This window comes from Parus major, chromosome 3 (genome assembly GCF_001522545.3).
Source record: "Parus major isolate Abel chromosome 3, Parus_major1.1, whole genome shotgun sequence".
NCBI lineage: Eukaryota > Metazoa > Chordata > Aves > Passeriformes > Paridae > Parus > Parus major.
In genome coordinates, this window is record NC_031770.1 from 59,447,244 (window position 1) to 59,454,193 (window position 6,950).

Sequence of the window (6,950 nt, forward strand, 5' to 3'; positions counted from 1 at the left end):
AAAAGAAAAGAAAAGAAATGTTATCTGAAAATTCTGTAAGTGGTTTAATTCTTATATCACCAGATATTTCTTCTAATGCATTTCACAGATTTATATTAAATACTCCCCTCTGCACATTGGCAACATGGACAACTGATGACAAGGGTGATAATATACATGATGTAATAAAAGTAAGTAGAAATATTTCTAAAGCTTTGAAAATAATACCTGTTTCACACACTAGGAGGCAATGGGGCTGTACTGGAGAGAAAAAGAAAATTTCAAGCTCCAAATAAATTGACATGAGGACAACATGTTAGGTACACTTAAAAACATCTGTTCTAAGAAAGGCAGGACACGAGTGCATGCCTTTAATAAATACATTAAGCACTGATTAACAGCACTGCGTTTCTTTTATACTGGATAGCATGCTGATGTGAATGCTTTACCCAAGTTCAAATTAAAATTCTGAAATTAATTTGAAACTGTCAGTTTCCTGATCTGACTGAGGACTCTTGAATATTCTTGATCTGTTTCAATAGATATTCACTAAATTTTGAATTGCATTTGTTAAAAATAATTTCCATGTAGAGAAGCACATATAGACCAGAAAAACCTACTGCTTTGCAAGACTTGATTTTACTGGAACCCTCTGTTTCAGAACATTGAATGCAGAGAAGATAACATTTACCTTCAGAAATGTGGACATCCCTCTATGTGATAAAAAATTTGCACAAACAACAGAAGTACACTGCACTTGCCTCTGGCCCCTGGCTTCAGCTCACCACTTGTCACTGCCACAAACACACCATCAGTTGCACTGAACTGCAAGTGTTTGTTTCTAGCCAACTTCTTCCTTTCCCCTTCTCACAAACCCAGCAATCTTTAAATCTGTGGCCTGGCACCTAATTTACTATTTGTTCCATGTGGAATCTGACTTATTAATTTTGATTCTGAAGAATGGCTGCACTACTCCTAGCAGCTGAAATAATTTGTGGCAAAATTAGCTGTCATTGTTTGTAAACTATTAACAAAACCTCACCACTTCTGAAATTTGCACTTTCTGAACTTTTTGGAATGTAAACTCTCTGAACTTTTAAACGAACACTTTCTGAGTCTCATACCCCATTTGGAGACTGCAAACTTTTGCTCCAAGTATCAGTTTTGAAATTCAAATAGACAGACAACTTCCTCAGAGCTTAACCTTGTTTTCTAAAATATAATTTCTAACTTAGGTCCCCACTCTGAATCAGCAAATACTCTGGAGATCTTGACTTTTCACAAAAAAAACCCACAAACAACCCAAAAGGTGCTATTTTTTCACTCCGACAACAGAAAAAGATGCAAACCAAACAGAAGTAAACTCAGATCATCTAGAAGCTTTTTGTTGAAAGGTTGAGGAGAAAAACACAACTTAGTTGTGAGAAAAACAATCGAATTGACATTGTATTCATCAGAAAAATAGTATCAAACACTGTAACATCACCACTACAGACAGATACTAGTTTGGTTTGGGGTACACAATGTGAACTCCCTTCCACTTCTCCTAGGTTTCCTCCTCGTTTCTAGCAGAAGTCTTTAAAATCCTGAGCAACACCTTACTCCATGAACACTTTCATTACACTGCAGCAGCCACACAGTTATCAACAAGATAAGAGGATCTGGACCTCAGTCAGTATCCACTGCTAGGAGTAAAAACTTTTGCACTCCCCTTCATTTCACATGGTAGGCAGGGTTCACAGAAAGCTCTCTGAGAAAACTTCATGTTTTTCACATGACAAGTATGAAGTAAGAAGAACCAAATGATTCAATGTGTCTTCCCCACCTTTAGGTAATTCTCTGTGAGAAAGTATTGAAAACCATAACAACAACGTAGAAAAATTAATTTTGAAAAACATCAATAAATCTAAACAAATTCAGTGCAAACTGAGAAATTCCACAAAACCAGAGATCCCATCTTTTAAAATCACTCTCAGGCAAAATTCACTACCCTACCTCAGGGTAAGCTCCAGCAACACAACCTGGGATCTCTGCTTGATGTGAGTACCAAGCAGCACTGCAAACCAATCCAAGCAGGCTTGACCAAACTGAACTGCAGCACTGTGGCAGAGGCACAGACCTTCCCTGAAGAACACAACACTCAAGCTGCTAAGGAGTAGCTGAAAAATGGGATCTCTCCAAGCACCCGTGAAGTTTTGAGGACACAAAACATGCTGGTTCAAGCACATTGGTGGAACAAGCTCCTCAGGATTAGCCTGGCTAAGCAAACACAAAGCTGTGTTCTGCATTAACTGAAGTCTCTAAGTAATCTTAAATTATCATTCTATTTAGAGGACACTTCACTCAACCCTCCTGTGGTTTATTACAGAAAACACGCTCCAATGATTTCTGCAGAAGGTATGACAGAAGTTGAGAAAAGACCTGGAAGGCTGTGGAGAAATGCTTCCTCTCGGCAGCTGCCGTACCACGGAGCAAGGAGCGTCGGACAGCACAGCTGCTCCATCAGATGCTGTCATCTCCCATAGTGCCACTCTCACTACAGACACAAAAATTACATGGGGGGTGGGAAACTGAAAGAGTCTAGCCTGCTTAGGCAGGTAGTAAACCATGATAGGTAAAGAAAAATTGGTAACAAAAATGTTCAGGGCATACTTGTCTCAAGAAAACATAGAAATTCTGACTTAATTGCACATAAGAAACTTTCCTCAAGTAACAAACAGCAATAATGATTCATTCTGAAGATGTCTAAAGACATTCATTACTGCTTTCCTTTTGAAATTAATGTCAAAGGCACAATCTGTATACGTTTCACATTCTACAGCCTTCAGAAGTGTTCTTGGTGGGAATAAAAAGGTCACAGGGCAACGCAGATAGAAATTAATTTACAAAAAGGAATCACTTTTAACAAAATACCTGTTTCCAGCTTTGCTGAGATTGAACAGATGAAAGGCCCATATCCATCTACTAATGATAGCAAGAAACAAGATACAGACCAATAAAATTGTTACAGCACTGAGGGACTAAAAAAGGAAGAACTCATTGCAATAGTTACATCTAAATCTCAGAACAAAGAAAACTAAAGAATGTCTTATCTACTCCTTTAATTTTTTGTTTTTAAAGCTCTGATGTAGTTCTTTGAACTAGTATAACTCCTTCTATAATGATTTCATCTGGTATCATTTCTGCTGCTGCACTGCCAGAAAAGTAGTAAAAATACTAGATGAATAAGGGGCCTGTCAGTGAATGCCATCTGATGTGAAGGAAAGGACATAATAGTAAGTACTTGGAGCAGTCATCTTCCAAAAGCAACTCCAAAATCTGCCTTTAGGGATATAACTATCTCAGTCCTCACAGGCGTAAGAGAAGTGTGCTGCATATTAATATTTCAACATTAACTTTGTTTCAGACATATGTAATGAAGTCATTAAAATAAACAAGCATATTAAATAAGATTAAGACACATCCTTTAGAAAAACCTTCATTTTTACCAACAGGTTCAATGATAAATGAGTACCTCACAGAGACACTGAGAATAACAGCACTAATAGATAGTTTAATCTGGTGAGAGACTGTCTAAAGATACAAAGCAAAGAAGCAGGACAGAATATGCCAATTGGACAAGTAGTTTTTGAAGTAATTATAGGGTTACATAGTGAATACATCAGAAAGTAGTAATAGGAGTCCTTCTTCCAGTCAGTGCTTTAAAAAACTACCTGACCCCTACCCAAAATTTAACATCTAAGGCACTAAGTGTGAAATGCCTGCATGATTTCTAACCAGTGGGGTCAACTCAATACTGGGCAGCAGAGAGTCCAGCAGTAAAGCCACCAGTCACCATTGCCATACTGGCAAAATATGTCTGCAGTAATTTGAAATTTGCCCCCTTCTTATGCATCCCTGTGTGTTTTTATTCGTACTTTTGAGGATTTCTGTAGCTGCCATGACAAGAGAGCCTAGCAGATTTTCCCCATACTGATCCTCTCCCCCAGCTGACAGCTCCTATGATGAGACCCAAAACTAGGAACGCAGAGCCAGGGGAGGTCACTGCAAGTGACACCAAGAGTGAGTTCCAAGGGAAAAGGAGAACCCAAGAGAGATAATATCCTTCTGCAGGCAGGCCATGGTCCCTCTTCCCCACTGGACTGGGAGACACCAGCACTGATGGATGTTCAGAAAAAAAGGCAACAGGTTATCACTGTTGTCTTAATATTGCCAAGCCTGGCACCCATGAGCTAAAAGGATATATTTCCCATACCCAGTAAATAAGGAAAACGAAGTGGATCTGAAGGGAACCAGTATACCAGAGTTGCAAATACACCAACTTCTAGACACTATGGACAAGCGGATACTCAGCTCAGTTTTATTTAACATGCAAGAATGTGAATATTACCAGCACTGACTTGTTACACTCCCAAAGCCACATGAAGCAGAATTACTCCTCGCAGGATAAGCTTCCTGTATCTGACAACAGTAGTAACTTTGAGCTTCATGACAGCAAAAGCAAAGCCAATTGACTGTAAACCCTCTGGAGTGAGCCCTGCTTCTCTCTTCACAGTCCTGTCTTTGAGATGGGCACACCTCACACTTGCCTGTTTCTCACCCTTCATATTTTTGTACCAGGCTCTTCACTGACAGAAAAACAACCACAATAGGAACAGTGCAGGAAATGATAAAATTCTTTGATGCTACTCACCACATTTTAACGCGTGTTTTTTCTTGTACCTGTTTAAAGGTTAAATTACTTTAATATTTTGTTAAAATTAGTATTTTCAGATACACATTTTCCTCAAAAATCTCATTTTCCATTGTTTGGAAACTACTAGTTCTGCCATATTTCTAGTCTCTGTGTTGAAAAGTTGTTTGAGCAATTTTCACTATTTTGCCTGTTGCTCATGAAGTTTATTACAAGCAAGGTATTTTTAAGATGAGATACATAGCTTCTATATGTATTCACGAAGGGACACAGCTAAAAATTCTTTACCACTCAAAGTTATAACAGAAAAAGGGACGTTGATGATGTCCCCTTAGCATTATTTACTCTTATTTTATCTGTTGCTACTCTTCTGAGTACTAGATGCTCCATGGCTATTGTGTTACGTTCGCTCCTGCTTCCCAATATTTTGGCTTCAAACCTTTTTCCCCTACAGGAAGAATCTTGCTACAAAAGCACTAAAAGATACTATGAAGCCTAGGTCTGCACCAGTGCTTAAAGGAGGTTCATCCTTATCCAAGTCTGGTCTCTGCCAGCAAAGTAACACAGTTATTGCTGTACCTCTGCTAAAGACTTGGTAACAATTACACACAGCCTTCATCTACTTACTGCCTCATTTTCAAATATCCACAAGACACTACAACAACAATAGTTACCCAATACCAAAGCTATTCTGTCATCTAATAAAATTTACCACTGACAGCCTTTCCTTGTTTATAAACAGCCTGTACCTCACGCTAGAAAAGTATTTCCTCTGCAAAGCTTTCATGGTTACATTATTTCTGTTATTGTCTGTGGAGGCCTGAGTGGAGATTTAACCTACTCAGATAGTAAGAGTTGCATAAAATAACTTTGAAATCTCATGTCTTAAATTCTCTTAATTGCTCACCAGGCACAGAAAGTTACAAAAAACTTCTCTGTTTATTTGTTCCTTCTTCCTTCCCCTATGCAGACACTGCCTGCACCAATCTTCACACCTCCTATCACCGACCTGTTTCAAATTGTTATTTCCCACCCAAAGTAATTCAATATACATCTGAGCATCTCTTGTCTGACTTATGCCCTCCTCTTCCTCATCTGCCAGCAATTACCAGCTCCCAAAAGCTCTGCTGCTCATAAACAATTAGTTCACCTTTTCCAGCTCCTAAACACACGCAGCATTTATAGACTTTCCTTCCTCCCCCATTCATGAAGAGCTGCTGGCATCTCCCATTGTGATGAGCGGTAATACTACTGAAGCACTAACAAGCTATGACTACACACATGCTATCACTTTCTTCAGTGAGCCTCATGCCAGCTCATCACTGATTCCTCACACCCATCACTCACAATCCATCAGCCTCCTTACCAGCAGTATTAAAAAACAGATGAAAGTAAATTGAAGAGCCCACAAAAACTCAACCATCTCTCTTCACAGAACAGGTGATGCCAAATAAAATTCAACAAGTTACGAGGAAAAGAAGCCATCACAAGTTATTGAAACTTTTAAAGTAATACTCTAAAAAAACCTCAGTAAAGGTGAAGGTGAAGCATACACCACAAACTAAACCAGAGTTTATTACAACTGCCCAGCTCTGAACAAGCACCATCCGAGATGATTGCTTCAGCCACCTTCACTAGAGCATCAGTGCATGAGACCAACTGGACCACAGCCAAAGCTGCTGAAGTCTCACCGGGAAATAACACCTACCCGGCACCACCCAGATAAAAGCGGAGAGCTCTGCTGCCTTCAGCCACTACTTTCAGAGTTTCTCTCTTACAAATGTTCATCATCTAGACTTCTGGGAACACGGTAACTTTCTTGGTAAAAAGCATTGGTTCCTGAACAGCTTTAAGATTTGCAGTAAGAAAACTGTGTTATAATCCTGAGCACAGACTATTTCCTAAAATGACACAGGCTGAACTTTTTATATGATGAGCTTTACTTATGCTCACCACCTGATTTTTAGCACCCACAAATGAGCATCCATTCATGAGTAGAAACAGTAAAAATGATCGGTCCAGTGCCACTCAACTATACAGAAGAAATAAAGAAAACAGAACAAAACTAAAAATGCAACTCCTGCTGCCTCTCGCTGTAAAGCTTTTACACCGCGCTGCTGAAGCACAGGTAATTAAGACATGGAAGAGGCCGTGACCCTCACGCCGCGGGGGAGGCTGCCGCATCTCCAGGGACCTCCAAACGCACGCAGCGCGCCTCAAGCCTAGAAACCCCGGGGGTTCAAGCCGCGCTCTCGAGTGGGACAAGTGACACGGCCGC

General features: G+C 39.7%; 1 protein-coding gene across 1 annotated transcript in view; it reads right to left on the bottom strand.

Moving 5' to 3' along the window:
- L3MBTL3 (L3MBTL histone methyl-lysine binding protein 3) overlaps nucleotides 1-6,950 on the bottom strand; it is a 77,760-nt gene that overhangs the window by 69,241 nt on the left and 1,569 nt on the right. The window lies entirely within an intron of this gene.